At 48.9% G+C, this 17068-nt stretch overlaps 1 protein-coding gene across 1 annotated transcript in view; it reads left to right on the top strand.

The window, feature by feature from the left end:
- LOC140388150 (speckle-type POZ protein-like A) overlaps positions 1-17068 on the top strand; it is a 392296-nt gene that overhangs the window by 371148 nt on the left and 4080 nt on the right. The gene's annotated exons all lie outside the window — the stretch shown is intronic.

Below are 17068 nucleotides of genomic sequence, written 5' to 3'. Positions count from 1 at the left end.
CCTCTGGGTGCTCTGGTTTCCTCCCGAAAGACGTGCTTGTCAGGTGAATTGGACATTCTGAATTTTCCCTCTGTACCCGAACAGGCGCCAGAATGTGGCGCCGAGGGGATTTTCGCACCAACTTCATTGCAGTGTTAAGGTAAGCTTACTTGCGACATTGATAATGATTATTATTACTATTAAATGCAAACCAAGCACCAGGTTTTATTTCTAGGAGGGTAGAAATGAAAAGCAGGGAAGTTATGCTGAATCTGTATCAGAACTTGGTTAGACCACTGTTAGACTACAGCATGCAGCGCATTATAAAAAAGATACAGAGACATTGGAGGCTGCAAAGAAGATTCGCAAGGATTTTTTGAAAAAGTGTTTTTATTGAGGTTGTTTAAGCTATAAAAGACAAAGGCAATTGTGAACATAGATTGAACGATAACAGGAGTGAAATAATAAACTAATAATACTACTAACTAAAACAATAAAACAGTAAAGAGCAAAAAGAAAAGGAAGAATTGTATGTACATCTGTTGTGTTTAGCTAGTTACATCGGTTGCGGCTTCTTGTTTTGCGTTCTCCAGTGGGTTTTTATTCCCGACCGGGTCCCACACTCTTCTGCCTCCCCCCCCCCCTTATTCTCGACCCACCTTACCCTTCTGGTCGTCTGGTCTGCCGTATTTCCGCTTCAGCTCCTGTTTTCTGTTCTTGTGTGATTGGCGTGACGCCATGTGTTTTGTCGTTTCTTGCTGACCTTGGTTGGGTTTCACGTTTCATTGTTTCTTCCCCCCCCCCTTTCATTGGCCAATGTTATTGTGTTGTGGCTTTCAGTTCCCTCTTGTTTACTGGCTGTTGGCTGCAAATCGGTCCTGGAACAACCGAGTGAATGTCCCCCAGGTTCTGTGGAAGCCCTCTTCCGACCCTCGGATGGCGAATTTGATTTTCTCCATCTGGAGAAATTCCAACAGGTTGGACAGCCAGTCTGTAACTCTGGATGTTGCCGCTGATTGCCAGCTGAGCAGGATTCTCTGGCGGGCGACTAGGGAGGCAAAGGCAAGGGCGTCGGTCCTCCACCCCATGAAGAGATCTGGCAAGTCTGGTACCCCGAAGACTGCCACTCTTGGGCAAGGCTCCACCCTCATCCCCACCACCTTGGACATTGCCTCAAAGTCTGGGGCAAGATCAAACATGTGGGCGTGGTTCGTCGGGCCTCCTTGGCACCGTTTGCATTTGTCCTCCACCTCCGATAATAACCTGTTCATTCAGGTTCTCGTTAAGTAGGCTCTGTGTCCCACTTTCAGTTGCTTTAGACTTAGCCTTGCGCAAGTGGAGGTGGAGTTGACCCTGTGCAGTGCTTCGCTCAAGAGTCCCCACCTTATTCAAACCCCAAGTCCTCCTCCCACCTTTATCTTGTCTTGTCCAGTTGTAGGTTAGCCCTCCCCAGTAGTCACCCATACATGTCGCTGCAGTTTCCCTTCCCTAGGATGTTAGGTCCAGGAGGTCTTCTAACAATGACTGTTACGGTGGTTATGGGAATGTCCTCATTTCCCTACGTAGGAAGTTTTTGACCTGCATGTATCTTAGTTTGTTCCCCCTCTGTCAGCTGGAACTTCTCTGTCAGTTCCTCGAGTGTTATGAAGATTCACAAGGATGATACCAGAAATGCATGGGTGTACATATCAGGAAAGAATTGACAGGCTAGTTTTCTACTCTCTTGAAAGGGGTGACTGAATGGAGGTTTTAAAAATGATAAAATGACGTTGATAGCGTGGATACGTGCAGGGTTGCCTCATTCTGCTGGTTTCTGTCTGTGTAGTTTTTTCATCTACCGATGTGACTGAAATGATATGCACATAAAGAAAGAGCAGTGATGTGAGGTGGGTGCTGATTAAACACAACATTGACTGTGAGAACCGTGCACTCCCCCTGCGCGCAATCAAAACATAAATACTCATTTTGTTTTTACCATTTGAAGTTGATAGTTTTATTACTTTATGAATGATTGAACATTTTCTATCATTCATTAATAAATATTAAATGTATTCATGGTTAGTGCACATGTCAGATTTCAATCTTGAGGCTCCCTGAGATGAAGTAGGGCCATTCATGCGGTCCACTCACTGGCCGAGATTACCCATCAATGTGCAAGGTGAATTAAAAAGGTTGTATGCATTATTCTAATTCTTTGTTTTCTTACGCTTTCCACTATTCTTTATACGTACAATGATTAAGCAGGTACATTGTGCCAATCAACATTGGAAACATTATTGCTCAACACAAACATACTTTTTGCATTCCTGAACTGAGTATTTCTAGTTAAGTCTATGCTGCATATTTGTCCATCTATAAATACAATTTTATTCTTTCGATAGAGGTGTCCCTTGCACTCGGTGGGCGTGATTCTCCAAAATGGCGACTAAGTGTTTGCGCCGTCGTGAACGCTGTCACGTTTCACAACGGCGCGAAACAGGCGCGGGGACAACCGATTCTGGCCCCAACAGGGGGCCAGCATGGCACTGGAGCGGTTCACGCCGCTCCAGCCTCCCTTCCTGCCGCCAAATGGGCGCCTCGCCAACCGCACATGCACAGGGGACTTCTTCAGCGCGCCGGCCCCTACGCAACATGGCGTGGGGGTTCAGGGGCTGGCCGCGCAACAAAGTAGGCCCGGGGGGGGGGGAAGAGGCCGGCCTGCCGATCAGTGGGCCCCGATCGTGGGCCAGATCCCATCGGAGGCCCCCCCGCCCCCGGGGACGGAGCCCGCCTCCCCCCCCCCCCCTCCTCGCCCCCCCACAGGCTATCCCCCGACCCTTCGCGCAGAGTTCCCGCCGGCAGCAACCAGGGGTGAACAGTGCCGGCAGGGCTCTGCCGTTTCAGCTCGGCCCATCCGGGCCAGAGAATCGGTGGCCCAGCCACGGACAGTGGCCCGCGACCAGCGCCGCGCCAAACGTGCCGGCGCAAATGGCAGCGATTCTCCCCACCTCAGAAAATCGCCCACCGGCATCGGGGCGGCGTGGCGCGGTTGCGGCGATTCTCCGGCCCGGCGCGGGGCTCGGAGAATCACACCCAGTATGTTTGGTCCCCCCCCCCCCCCCCCCACAATGCCGGTAACACATGACAAGTACAAAATATGGCGAGAATCAGGATGTTACAGGCCTTTGCATGTGGCGTAATGAAAATCCTGCCACAGAAAGTTGGGCACCTCATTTCAATACAATAGCATCTTATTAGTGAGCATTCCTGCTGGGACTATCCCCTCACTGAATATTCATTGGGCGCCACCGTGATATCACGTTGTCTAAAAACGAGAACCTGGTGACCTCCTCTCCATAGGTAATATCGGAGGTGAGCGCTAAGGTTGCCATCACTGTCCAGGAGGCCAATTACAGAGGGGGCATCGGAGAGGTCAGGGCAACCCAGATAAGTGCAATGTGGGGTCAGGGGGCAGTTCAGTCTCAGCATCTGGGATTGCTCACAGGCCTTCATGCCCATTCCTGGCTGTCAGTCGTTGGATTTAAAGGGGTCTTGTGGCTGGTTTGCAAGCAGCGCTTCCTGTGTCCTCCTTGCTGGGCTTGTGGTGAGGGAGTGCCCTTTTGGAGTGGCAGCTGGAAATTGGGTGGGAGCTGGTGAATCCATAAGGTCAGCACAGGAGATGACTGTGTGGTTCATGGGTGGAGTCCTGTGAGATGCCAGGCTGCAAGTGCAGAGTGGGGGACTCTGACAAGGGGCAGTGTCTCGCCTCATGAAAGGCTGAAGACCTTCACGCAAGAGGGAGGACGAGTGCAATCAAAATCGGGGTTATGTGTGAGATGTCTGGAAATGCAAGGCCACTGGTTGTGGAGACCAGGCTGTCACAGATATTGTATGGGTGGGTGGCTGGCTGTTCAAGTTGGGAGGCTCGTTTAATTCACAGCCCATGAGAGCTGGGGAATGAGGGCGCCCTGGAAGGATGAGGTTGACTGCAAATTGCAGACTTCACATGCATCAGGTGTGCCTTGCCTGCCTCAAGGGGAAGCCAGTTGCTTAATCAGCTCCCTGACTCTTCCTTGATGAGTCAATTGTGCCAATCTAGGCAGCATTGCAATGCATGAGTGTGCCACTGATGGCTCCCAATTGTTAATCACATTTTGGTTTGATGTTTTAAGTTATTTGTGATTTGTTTTTTGTTCAAGTTTCCATTTAAGGGGCGTCCCTTTAATTTTTCCCTTTGTTTATTTGATTTAGCTTACTTGGTTATTTTTGTTGATCAGTTGGAAACCTAGCCCCATACCCGATGCTGAGAGGAGTGGGTAAAAGGAGGACCTCCTTGTGAAACTGCTCCTGAGCCTGGCCAAATTTGCCATTTACAGGTCCAGGCAGTGGGCAATCGATGGGGTTGTCCAACCCATCTGCCTGCCCCTCTACCACAGCTATATTCGCAGCTGGGTGTCCTTGGAGAGGGAGCATGCGGTGTCAATTTACACCCTCCAGACTTTCCGTGCCCTTGGGCTCCTTAGGGACTGTGGTGCTTTATTGACTGACCCCTGTAATCACATTTTCGTTTGATGTATTAAATTTAATCTGTGACTTGGTTTTGATTAAGGCTGTCCCTTTAATTTTTCCCTTGGTTTATTTAATTTAATTTACTTTGTTTCAACACAAAATGGTTTGAAGCATAGCAACCAAGCATTGAACTCCAAGCCTAATACTCACATATCCATAACAGAGAGGTAACACAGATGTGGCCCCCAATGCAAGGCATTATGGTGAAGGTGCTCATCAGCCATCTTGTTCAGGAAATGATGGCTGGCAGCGTCTTGTTACCCATGTGGACAGATCGCAGCTCCACTGAAAGCACTCAGCTGCCCTCAGTTCCGTGGGTCCCCGGGTAGGGCGGGCGAAATGTCATTACTCCGCTACCCGAGTGTGTTGAAGAACAGGACGAGTGTGTATCCTTAGGAAGGGGCTACTTCCTAGGTCTGGATAGACCGGTGAGTTAGAACCAGCAAGAACAGATATGGCAATATGTTAGGTGTCCAAGGACTGATGACAGGACAAGGGTGTGTAGTTGGTGAGCGAGCATGCCCTAGTCTGTGAAAGGTGAGGTGATCCCCATGCACAGCGACGGTGAAGATCGGACTCTGATTGGGCTGGTGGGAAGGAGATGATCAGGGAGTGAATATAACAATTGCTCTGACTAGTGGAGTTATGTGGCAGGCACACAATGTAGTATGGGTTGGTAGTCTGTTATCCGTGGTAGGAAAGACGGCTCAGCGTGAGCGCTGATGGTGAAGGTGCTCTCAAAGTCTGATGAGTGAGAGGCGAGGGACATGGTGGGGGTGGGCTGATGTAATCCACATGGGATTCATCCAGGGACCCTCCAGGGTGGCACGGTAGCACAGTGGTTAGCATTGTCGCTTCACAGCTCCAGGGTCCCAGGTTTGATTCCCAGCTTGGGTCACTGTCTGTGCGGAGTCTGCACGTTGTCCCCGTGTCTGTGTGGGTTTTCTCTGGGTGCTCCGGTTTCCTTCCACAGTCTAAAAACGTGCAGGTTAGATGGATTGGCCATGCTAAATTGCCCTTAGTGTCCAAAGGGGTTGGGTGGGGTTGCTGGGTTATGGGTATGGGGCGGAGTTCTGGGCTTAAAATGGGGGTGCTCTTTCCAAAGGCCGGTGCAGGCTCGATGAGCTGAATGGCCTCCTTCTGCACTGTAAATTCTATGTAATCTATGTAAACAGGCGTGCCCTATATGTCCCTTCCTGGCGTCACTATCGGGAATATTCTGATCGCGAATGAGGCAGTCCTCAATGTAATGAGTGACATCCTCCTTTAGTTCCGGGCACCAACATAATAGTGATCCATAGTGGTCTCCATGCTCTGGTGTCCGTGCCCGTCATGGGATTGGTATATGAGCTGGTTTCGGTCCTGAGTGGGGACCACATCATTCCTGCCCTTTAAACAAATCCGTCCTGTATGGTCAGTCCGTCCTCCCATGTTTCGTTGGGGGCTGAGAATCGCTGTTCAGGATCTGTCCTCAGGAATCGTCTAGAAGACCATAAAGACATAAGAGCAGAATTAGGCCACTCGGCCCATCGAGTCTGCTCCGCCATTCAATAGTGGCTGATATTTTTCTCATCCTCATTCTCCTGCCTTCTCCCCATAACCCCTGAGTCCCTTAGTAATCAAGAACCTATCCATCTCTGTCTTAAAGACACTCAGTGATTTGGCCTCCACAGCCTTCTGCGGCAAAGAGTCCCACAGATTCACCACCCTCTGGCTGAAGAAATTCCTCCTCATCTCTGTTTTACATGATCGTTCCTTTAGTCTGAGATGGTGTCCTCTGGTTCTAGTTTCTCCTACAAGTGGAAACATTCTCTCCACATCCACTCTATCCAGGCCACGCAGTATCCTGTAAGTTTCAATAAGATCCCCCCTCATCCTTCTAAACTCCAACGAGTACAGACTCAGAGTCCTCAACCGTTCCTCATATGACAGAGATCATTCTTGTGAACCTCCTCTGGACCCTTTCCAAGGCCAGCACATCCTTCCTTAGATACGGGGTCCAAAATTGCTCACAATACTCCAAATGGGGTCTGACCAGAGCCTTATATAGCCTCAGAAGTGCATCCCTGATCTTGTATTCTAGCCCTCTCGACATAAATGCATTTGCATTTGCCTTCCTAACTGCCAACTGAACCTGCACGTTAACCTTACGAGAATCGTGAACAAGGACTCCCAAGTCCCTTTGTGCTTCTGATTTCCTAAGCATCTTCGTATGTATTGGAACTGAGCTAGGTCAGCTACATTAGTCTGGGAGACGTCAATCGCATTCATCGAGATGTCCGTTACGGGCACTGGCCCTGGCTAGGGCGTCGGCCGTGCAGTTGCCAGGTGGGTGGTGCGGTAATGGCTCTTCACCTCAATGATGCTGTAGTTGCGGTCAGTGGCTACTTATAGTTTGGCGGATGTTTCCCGTGCGCTTCGCTCACGTCCCCCCACCAAGTGTGCCCTACCCCCCCGGGACCTGAAACGGTGCCTGATAAAGTCTGACCACAAGAAGAAGGAGGCATATGACGTACATAAGCAACTGGGATCAAGTAGATCCCTTGAAGAGTATAGAGATTGTCGAAATAGAGTTAAGAGGGAAATCAGGAGGGCAAAAAGGGGACATGAAATTGCTTTGGCAAATAATGCAAGGGAGAATCCAAAGAGATTCTACAGATACATAAAGGGAAAAAGAGTAACTAGGGACAGAGTAGGGCCTCTTAAGGATCAACAAGGGCATCTATGTGCAGAGCCACAAGAGTTGGGTGAGATCCTGAATGAATATTTCTCATCGGTATTCACGGTGGAGAAAGGCATGGATGTTAGGAAACTAAGGGAAATAAATAGTGATGTCTTGAGAAGTGTGCATATTACAGAGGAGGAGGTGCTGGAAGTCTTAAAGCGCATCAAGGTAGATAAATCCCCGGGACCTGATGAAATGTATCCCAGGATGTTGTGGGAGGCTAGGGAGGAAATTGCGGGTCCCCTAACCGAGATATTTGAATCATCGGCAGCCACAGGTGAGGTGCCTGAAGATTGGAGAGTGGCGAATGTTGTGCCCTTGTTTAAGAAGGGCAGCAGGGAAAAGCCTGGGAACTACAGACCGGTGAGCCTAACGTCTGTAGTAGGTAAGTTGCTAGAAGGTATTCTGAGAGACAGGATCTACAAGCATTTAGAGAGGCAAGGACTGATTCGGGGCAGTCAGCATGGCTTTGTGCGTGGAAAATCATGTCTCACAAATTTGATTGAGTTTTTTGAGGGAGTGACCAAGAAGGTAGATGAGGGCAGTGCAGTAGACGTTGTCTACATGGACTTTAGCAAAGCCTTTGACAAGGTACCGCATGGTAGGTTGTTGCAGAAGGTTAAAGCTCACGGGATCCAGGGTGAGGTTGCCAATTGGATTCAAAATTGGCTGGACGACAGAAGGCAGAGGGTGGTTGTAGAGGGTTGTTTTTCAAACTGGAGGCCTGTGACCAGTGGTGTGCCTCAGGGATCGGTGCTGGGTCCACTGTTATTTGTGATTTATATTAATGATTTGGATGAGAATTTAGGAGGCATGGTTAGTAAGTTTGCAGATGACACCAAGATTGGTGGCACAGTGGATAGTGAAGAAGGTTATCTAGGATTGCAACGGGATCTTGATCAATTAGGCCAGTGGGCCGACGAATGGCAGATGGAGTTTAATTTAGATAAATGTGAGGTGATGCATTTTGGCAGATCGAATCAGGCCAGGACCTACTCAGTTAATGGTATGGCGTTGGGGAGAGTTATAGAACAAAGAGATCTAGGAGTACAGGTTCATAGCTCCTTGAAGGTGGAGTCACAGGTGGACAGGGTGGTGAAGAAGGCATTCGGCATGCTTGGTTTCATTGGTCAGAACATTGAATATAGGAGTTGGGACGTCTTGTTGAAGTTGTACAAGACATTGGTACGGCCACACTTGGAATACTGTGTGCAGTTCTGGTCACCCTATTATAGAAAGGATATTATTAAACTAGAAAGAGTGCAGAAAAGATTTACTAGGATGTTGCCGGGACTTGATGGTTTGAGTTATAAGGAGAGGCTGGATAGACTGGGACTTTTTTCCCTGGAGCGTAGGAGGCTTAGGGGTGATCTTATAGAGGTCTATAAAATAATGAGGGGCATAGATAAGGTAGATAGTCAACATCTTTTCCCAAAGGTAGGGGAGTCTAAAACTAGAGGGCATAGGTTTAAGGTGAGAGGGGAGAGATTCAGAAGGGCCCAGAGGGGCAATTTCTTCACTCAGAGGGTAGTGAGTGTCTGGAATGGGCTGCCAGAGGTAGTAGTAGAGGCGGGTACAATTGTGTCTTTCAAAAAGCATTTAGATGGTTACATGGGTAAGATGGGTATAGAGGGTTATGGGCCAAGTGCGGGCAACTGGGACTAGCTTAATGGTAAAAACTGGGCGGCATGGACTGGTTGGGCCGAAGGGCCTGTTTCCATGCTGTAAACTTCTATGATTCTATGTGCCAACCTCTCCCTTTGATATATATCCCCGTACTATATGGGACACCTCTCTGCTCCTGTCTTCTGTGCCTCTACATCTCTACTTGTTGTCCGAGCTGCCATATTAACATAAGGGAACAAGGGGGTAGAGGGTCGATTGGACAGCGGGTACGGCTTGTGGCTATGTCCCGGCCCTAATCGCTCAGAGAGTGCATGCAAATGTGCAGGCTTGATCCTATCCTCTCTTGATAGGTACGTATGCAGTTAGTACACACTTCCGAAATTCAGTGATTTATCCATCACGGAGTTCACACCCGTGGTTTATGTTTGATCTGTGAATAATCCTCAAGGATAGAGACCTTTATATTCCCTTTGATGTACTTGGAATCATGGCCATTACGTGGGTCAATTGCTTACCTCAGTCAGGTTCAGGCGGAATCTCCAAGACTGTCCTGAGCGATCTTTCGGGGCAACAATTGTAACTCCAAGCCGAATACCACCAGGGTCGCCAGAATTGTTGTACCTTCTGAACCACAGTGTGTCTCCAACCCGTATGTGATGGACAAATGACCACGCACGTTGCATGCAATCATATTCGTTCAATACACACACACAGTTATTATTAGTCAATCTCACACGCATACAGCTTTAACTCTTAAGCTAACACTCATGAAAGACCAACTTAACATCCAGACTGGCATGTGCAGAGCAGATATGGCCTCATCTGTAATACATCGTCTGGCAGTGTTGGATGTCTGTCGCTGGTTGTCGGCGTCCTCGGCTCTGGTCCCTCTGTGGATGGCGTGGATGGTTCCTTCAATGTCTGGTGCAGGTATCACCGTTGTTGTCGTCGGTGGTCGGTTGAGCGGGTGGTGTGCTGTGCAGCACCTTTTATGCCTTGTAGGTTTCCCGCGCTTTTGGGCAGTCCCAGGTAGATGTCCAATAGACCGATCAGGGCTCGATCACTCTGATCGATCTCAATACATTGGTGGTGGACACCTCGATGGTGGGCGGGTCCCGGTTGCCATGGCCGTTAGTGTCCGAGGCATGTAGGCCTTCCCAAATAAGGAAACTGATGCCACCAAGTCTGCCACATATTGTTAGTGTCTCCTTGGGGCCCATTGTCCCAGGCCTTTCAACGGCCTTTTCACTGTGTCAGTTTCTGCAAGGTCCGGGCTGCAGCCCTTGTATATTTGCAAGCTGCAGCCTGTCTCTGGGTTGACCAATTTCCGATCGATCTGTGCGGGCAGCCATTTTGGATGCCCTCGCCCCCTTCACCCCGGCCTGTTACCGCCGGTACCCCTAGTCTTGGTGCCCATCCCTGCTGCCATGGGCATCGTTGACTGGCACTACCCGCCTTGGGTGTGGCCGTGGGTGGTCCCCCGGTGGGTGGCTGCCGGTTGGGTGGGGTGTTGGGTGCATCTATACAGCCGGTGCCACTGTGTGGAATCAGGGGCCGGGGTGGGTGGTGAGTGGGCATTCAGCAAGGTGGAGGTCGGTGCCTGGGCACTGCCCCAGTCCTGTGGGAGGGCACCCCGGCCGCTCGGACCTGGCAGGAGCCCCCCGCCGCAGCCAGCACGGCCGGTGTCTGGGCAGGCAGCCTGCAGTCACTCCACGCCAGTTACTTCCACCACTCTCTCGCTCAGCAGCCAGGACGCCAAGTTCACGATTTGTGAGTGCACAAGTGAACGATGCCGTCGGGAACACGGCCCATCGGAGGTGGTGAATCACGGAGGCCCCAGAGAATAGGGTGTCAGGCCCGCTAATGATATGCCTACTGTACTTTTAGCCCACACGGCGAGTGACACGTTTACGCCATTTTCGGGGTGCCGGAGCATTCCGATTTAGTGAATTCGGCGCCTACCGACATTTCGCTGTCAGAAGCGTCAGATCCGCCCAATCGCATTCCCCGATTTCGCCGTTGGCTAATGGAGAATCCCGCCATGTATGTTTTCAAGAAGTAGTTAGATACAGTACTTACGGCGAAGGGGATAAAAGGATAATGGGGGAATGCAGCATTAGTCTATTGAGTCGGATGATCAGCCATAATCATAATGAATGGCGGAGCAGAATCGAAGGGCCGAATGACCTCCTCGTTCTCCTATTTTCTATGCTAATACGTGGTTCCGATGCCTGGACAAATTTGGGACCCTGTGAGGTGGTTGGGAGAGAGATCACACTGTAGGTGTGTTAAGGGGTGCATCGGATGAGCCAGCAGACTTATTCTGGTGACAGTAAGAAGGTGATTTATCTTTTTTTCTGCACTGTAGCCCCGGTCCTTTTATGGAGTGAGCTGGCACTCACTATCATAGCCAAAGCCTCCCAGGTGGGTTTGGTAATCTTGCTTCCTGGATGTTGGGCCAATCGAGGGTAGAGTGTGTTATGGCTCTGCTTGATGCCTTCCAGAAGTTTGGTGAGGGCTCCCTCACAGCAGTACAGAGAGAGGATATATCCAAGGGTTCGCCCGCTGTGTCGACATGAGTAGAACTAAAAAATAAGAAGGGTGAGATCACTTTGATAGGACTGTACTATAGGCCCCCAAATAGTCAGCGGGAAATCGAGAAGCAAATATGTAAGGAGATTACAGATAGCTGCCGAAAAAATAGGGTGGTAATAGTAGGGGACTTTAACTTTCCCAACATTAACTGGGATAGCCATAACTCTAGGGGTTTTAATGGATAGAAATTTGTCGAGTGTATTCAGGAAGAATTCCTCATTCAATATGTGGATGGCCCGACTAGCAAGGGGGCAAAACTTGACACCCTCTTGGGGAATAAGGAAGGGCAGGTGACAGAAGTGTTAGTGAGGGATCATTTTGGGACCAGTGACCATAATTCCATTAGTTTTAAAATAGCTATGGAAAATTATAGTTCTGGCCCAAAAGTTAAAATTCTAAATTGGGTCGAGGCATATTTCGAGGGTATTAGGCGAGACCTTTCAAATATTGATATGGGGGAGCCTGTTTACAGGCAAGGGGACAGCTGGTAACTGGGAGTCTTTCAAAAGTGTGTTAACTAGGGTTCAAGGTGAGCACATTCCTCTTATAGTGATGGGTAAGGCTGGCAGAAGTAGGGAACCCTGGATGACTCGGGATATTGAGGCCATGGTTAAAAGGAAGAAGGAGGCATATGACATGCATAGGCAGCTGGGATCAAGTGGATTCCTTGAAGAGTATAGGGCTTGTCGGAATAGAGTTAAGAGAGAAGTTAGGAGGGCAAAAAGGGGACATGAGATTGTCTTGGCAGAAAAGGCTAAGGAAAATCCAAAGAACTTTTACAGATACATAAAGAGCAAAAGAGTGACTAGGGAGAGGGTAGGGCCTCTTAAGGATAAACAGGGTCATCTATGTGCGGATCCACAAGGGATGGGAGAGATCCTAAATGAATATTTCTCGTCAGTATTTACTGTTGAGAAAGGCACGAATGTTAGGGAAATGGGGAAATAAAAAGTGATGTCTTGTGGAGTGTACATACTACAGAGAAGGAGGTGCTGGAAGTATTAAAGAGCATCAAGATAGTCAAATCCCCAGGACCTGAGGAAATGTATCCCAGGATGTTGTGGGAGGCTAGGGAGGAAATTGCCGGCCCCCTAGCTGAGATATTTAAATCATTGACAGCCACAGGAGAGGTGCCTGAAGATTGGAGGGTAGCAAATGTTGTGCCCTTGTTTAAGAATAGCTGTAGGGATAAGCCCGGGAACTACCGACCAGTGAGTCTTGCTTCTGTGGGTAAATTGCCAGAAAGTATTCTGAGGGACAGGATCTACAGGCATTTAGACAGGAAAGGTCTAATTAGGGAAAGTCAGCATGGCTTTGTAAGGGGAAAGTCATGTCTCACCAATTTGATTGAGTTTTTGAAGGGATAACCAAGAAGGCAGATGAGGGCAGTGTGCTTGACGTTGTCTACATGGACTTTAGCAAGTCCTTTGACAAGGTACCACATGGTAAGTTGTTGCAAAAGGTTAAGTCTCATGGAATCCAGGGTGAGGTAGCCAATTGGATACAAAATTGGCTTGGCGACCGAAGCTAAAGGGTGGTTGTTGAGGGTTGCTTTTCAAACTGGAGGCCTGTGACCAGTCGTGTGCCTCAGGGATTGGTGCTGGGTCCAATGTTATTTGTGATGTGTGTATATAAATTATTTGGATGAGAATGTAGGAGGTATGGTTAGTAAGTTTGCAAATGACACCCAAGATTTGTGGCATGGTGGATAGTGAAGAAGGCTATATAAGATTGCAACAGGATCTTGACCAATTGGGCCAGTGGGCCGATGAATGACCGATGGAGTTTAATTTGGATAAATGTGAGGTGATGCATTTTGGTAGATCCAATCAGAGCTGGACCTACTTAGGTTAATGATAGGGAGTTGGGGAGAGTTACAGAACAAAGAGATCTAGGAGTACGGGTTCATAGCTCCTTGAAAGTGGAGTCGCAGGTGGACAGGGTGGCGAAGAAGGCATACAGCATGCTAGTTTTTATTGGTTAGAATATTGAATACAGGAGTTGGGACGTCTTGTTGAAGTTCTACAAGACATTGGTAAGACCACGCATGGAATACTGTGTTCAGTTCTGGTCACCCTATTATAGGAAGGATATTGTTAAACTAGGAAGTGTGCAGAAGAGATTTACGAGGATGCTACTGGAGCTTGATGGTCTGAGTTACAAGGAGAGGCTGGATAGGCTGGGATTTTTCCCTGGAGAGTAGGAGGCCTAGGGGTGAGCTTATAGAGCTCTATAAAATAATGAGGAGCAGCGATAAGGTAGATAGTCGACATCTTTTCCCAAAGGTAGAGGAGTCTAGAATTAGAGGGCATAGCTTTAAGGTGAGAGGAGAGAGATACAAAGGAGACCAGAGGGGAAATTTCTTCACAGAGTGGTGAGCATCTGGAACGGGCTGCCAGAGGCAGTGGTAGAGGCGGGTATAATTTTTTCCTTTAAAATGCAGTTAGACAGTTACATGGGCAGGGTGGGTATAGAGGGATATGGACCAAATACAGGCAAGTGGAACTAGCTTAGTGATAGAAATTGGATGGCATGAACCAGGTGGGCCGAAGGGCCTGTATCCATGCTATAAACATTTATGAAACATGATGCTTTCTTCCTGGCAGCCCTTCCCCCCCCCCCCCCCCCCCCCCCCCCACCCACAGGACTTGGAACAAGTGATGGGGACGCATTTAAAAGGAGGGCCCAGTGATTACAGAGATTAACTTTTCCCCGTGAAAGCGAATCAGAGGCAAATCACAACGAGCATAGCATAAAACACATAGAAACCTTTTCTTTATTAAAGAGGCTGAATATACAGTGAGTTTTCTTCCTGGATTCCTCACAGGGACCGGCACTTGGAAAAAATATTGGAACATTCTGCCTTAAGTGTTTACTGTATTAGATCCTGCAAACATTTTGCCAGCATTTTCCTTGATGTCCCAACATTAACACACCTCCATTTTAAGGTGTCACTGGAAGCTTATCAAAACTAATTGCTCCAAACAGATTTACCTCCCCAGATTGGTGAACTTCACAGGGAATGTGCTTGACACTGACAAATTTCTGAATTAATGTAAATGAGGCCTAACTGTGAAAATGTCCCAGACCTCTTGCCAAATTTGCAGGAGCAGAGGGACCTGGGTAGGTGTGTACATAAATCATTGAAGGTGACAGGACAGGCTGTACCTTGAACTTAGTAATCACATTTCTGTGACATAATTAGGATGAACATTGCATTGAATTATTTACTTTCTAATTAATCACCTGGAGACAGAATCTCTAAGGTGTCTCATTCATTTGTTTTAATGCCCGTTGGTCAAACTATTATTCATCATCTTCATCATAAATATCAATGAGCAGGTTAGCACACAATAGGGGCTGGTTTAGCACAGGGCTAAATAGCTGGCTTTGAAAGCAGACCAAGGCAGGCCAGCTCGGTTCAATTCCCGTACCAGCCTCCTCGAACAGGCGCCGGAATGTGGCGACTAGGGGCTTTTCACAGTAACTTCATTTGAAGCCTACTTGTGACAATAAGCTGTTTTCATTTCATTTCTTTATTTTAACAATTGCACACAGATTTTACGATTAACATGGATTACAAAGTACATCTTAAACTCCAATGGTCTTATTAGCACACAAAGTCCTATTCAAGCACAAGATGGCTGTAGTAAGAAACATTCCTCTCTGAACCCAAGTGAATGTCTGTGGATTTCTCCTCAATATCTCCCCAGATGATTCTTGTACCACGAGCTCCCTTGTCTCACTGAACTTGGCTTCCACACGAGTGATTTCAAATTCCGTTTTTAAAATTCACACTTTCAAATCTTTTTTGAAATTATGCTTTTCCTCTGCTGCTTCCATCAAGATTGTTCCTTCAGGTTTTACACCTTTCCCTTAGCGGGGGGGCTGAATTCTCCGTTCCTGAGACTAAGTGCAGGCGCCAGCGGAGCATGTGGTCTTTCACGACCAAAGAATCGGCGTGAAATCCTCACTGATTCCGGGACTGGTGAGGGGCTAGCACAGGCGCCGACTGAAACTCCTGCCTCCCTGGCCGAGAATGGCTGGCTCCCGGGCTGCACAGTGCACGGCGGCAGCCGTGTGCGAACCCAACTTGCCACCCGGGACCCCACTACCAGTTCCCCCAGCGCGAGCAGAAGGCCCCCCGGCAGTGGCAAGGATGCCGGCTGAATGTGACATGCCAGGTTCCCGAGCGATGGGATCACACATGTCCTGCGTCGTCGGGAACATCGGGCCATCGGGGGCAGAGCATCGCGGATGGGCCGGTCGATGACGTGCCATTGCTGCTGAAATGCCACACAGCGATGACAGCTGTTTGGAGGGGGCGGACCAGCGCCGACCGCAATTTCGGCGCAAAAATCCATTCACCGCCCGATTGCCGAACATGATTTCAGCGTCTGGCAATGGAGAATGTTGCCCCAGGTTCCTTTGTCTTAAAGGCTCCTGCACTCTTTCCCTCCACACGGCCGCTGTCAACCTCCGCCATGGCCAGTTCGGAGAGGAACGCCCCTGCGCATGCTCTGGGATGAAGCCAGCACACGCTGGCGCTCCCGCGCATGCACCAACTCGTGCCGGCAGAGGCCCTTCGGCACCGGTTGGGGTGGCGCCAAGCCCTTCCGTGCCAGCTGATGCGGCGCCAAACAGTCCAGCGCCAGCCTAGCCCTGAAGGTGCGGAGGATTCCAGACCTTCGGGGCGGCCCGACACCGGAGTGGTTCACGCCACTCCTCGGCGCCGGAGTGGCCTGCCCCGCCGGTTCACGGAGAATCCCGCCCCATATGTACGAACATAAGAACTAGAAGCAGGAGTAGGCCACCTGGCCCCTCGAGCCTGCTCCGCCATTCAATGAGATCATGGCTGATCTTTTGTGGGCTCAGCTCCACTTTCCGGCCCGAACACCATAACCCTTAATCCCTTTATTCTTCAAAAAACTATCTATCTTTATCTTAAAAACATTTAATGAAGGAGCCTCTACTGCTTCACTGGGCAAAGAATTCCATAGATTCACAACCCTTTGGGTGAAGAGGTTCATCCTAAACTCAGTCCTAAATCTACTTCCCCTTATTTTGAGGCTATGCCCCCTAGTTCTGCTTTCACCCGCCAGTGGAAACAACCTGCCCGCATCTATCCTATCTATCCCCTTCATAATTTTATATATTTCTATAAGATCCCCCCCTCATCCTTCTAAATTCCAATGAATACAGTCCCAGTCTACTCAACCTCTCCTCGTAATCCAACCCCCTCTCGTAATCCAACCCCTTCAGATTTGGGATTAACCTAGTGAATCTCCTCTGCACACCCTCCAGTGCCAGTATGTCTTTTCTCAAGCAAGGAGACCAAAACTGAACACAATACTCCAGGTGTGGCGTCTCTAACACCTTATACAATTGCAGCATAACCTCACTAGTCTTAAACTCCATCCCTCTAGCAATGAAGGACAAAATTCCATTTGCCGCCTTAATCACCCGCTGCACCTGTAAACCAACTTTTTTGTGACTCATGCACTAGCACACCCAGATCTCTCTGCACAGCAGCATGGTTTAATATTTTATCCTTTAAATAATAATCCCTTTTGCTGTTATTCCTACCAAAATGGA

Source organism: Scyliorhinus torazame, chromosome 2, assembly GCF_047496885.1.
Source record: "Scyliorhinus torazame isolate Kashiwa2021f chromosome 2, sScyTor2.1, whole genome shotgun sequence".
Classification (NCBI taxonomy): domain Eukaryota; kingdom Metazoa; phylum Chordata; class Chondrichthyes; order Carcharhiniformes; family Scyliorhinidae; genus Scyliorhinus; species Scyliorhinus torazame.
Note: the sequence above shows the minus strand (reverse complement) of the source record. Positions and strands in the feature narration are given on the sequence as shown.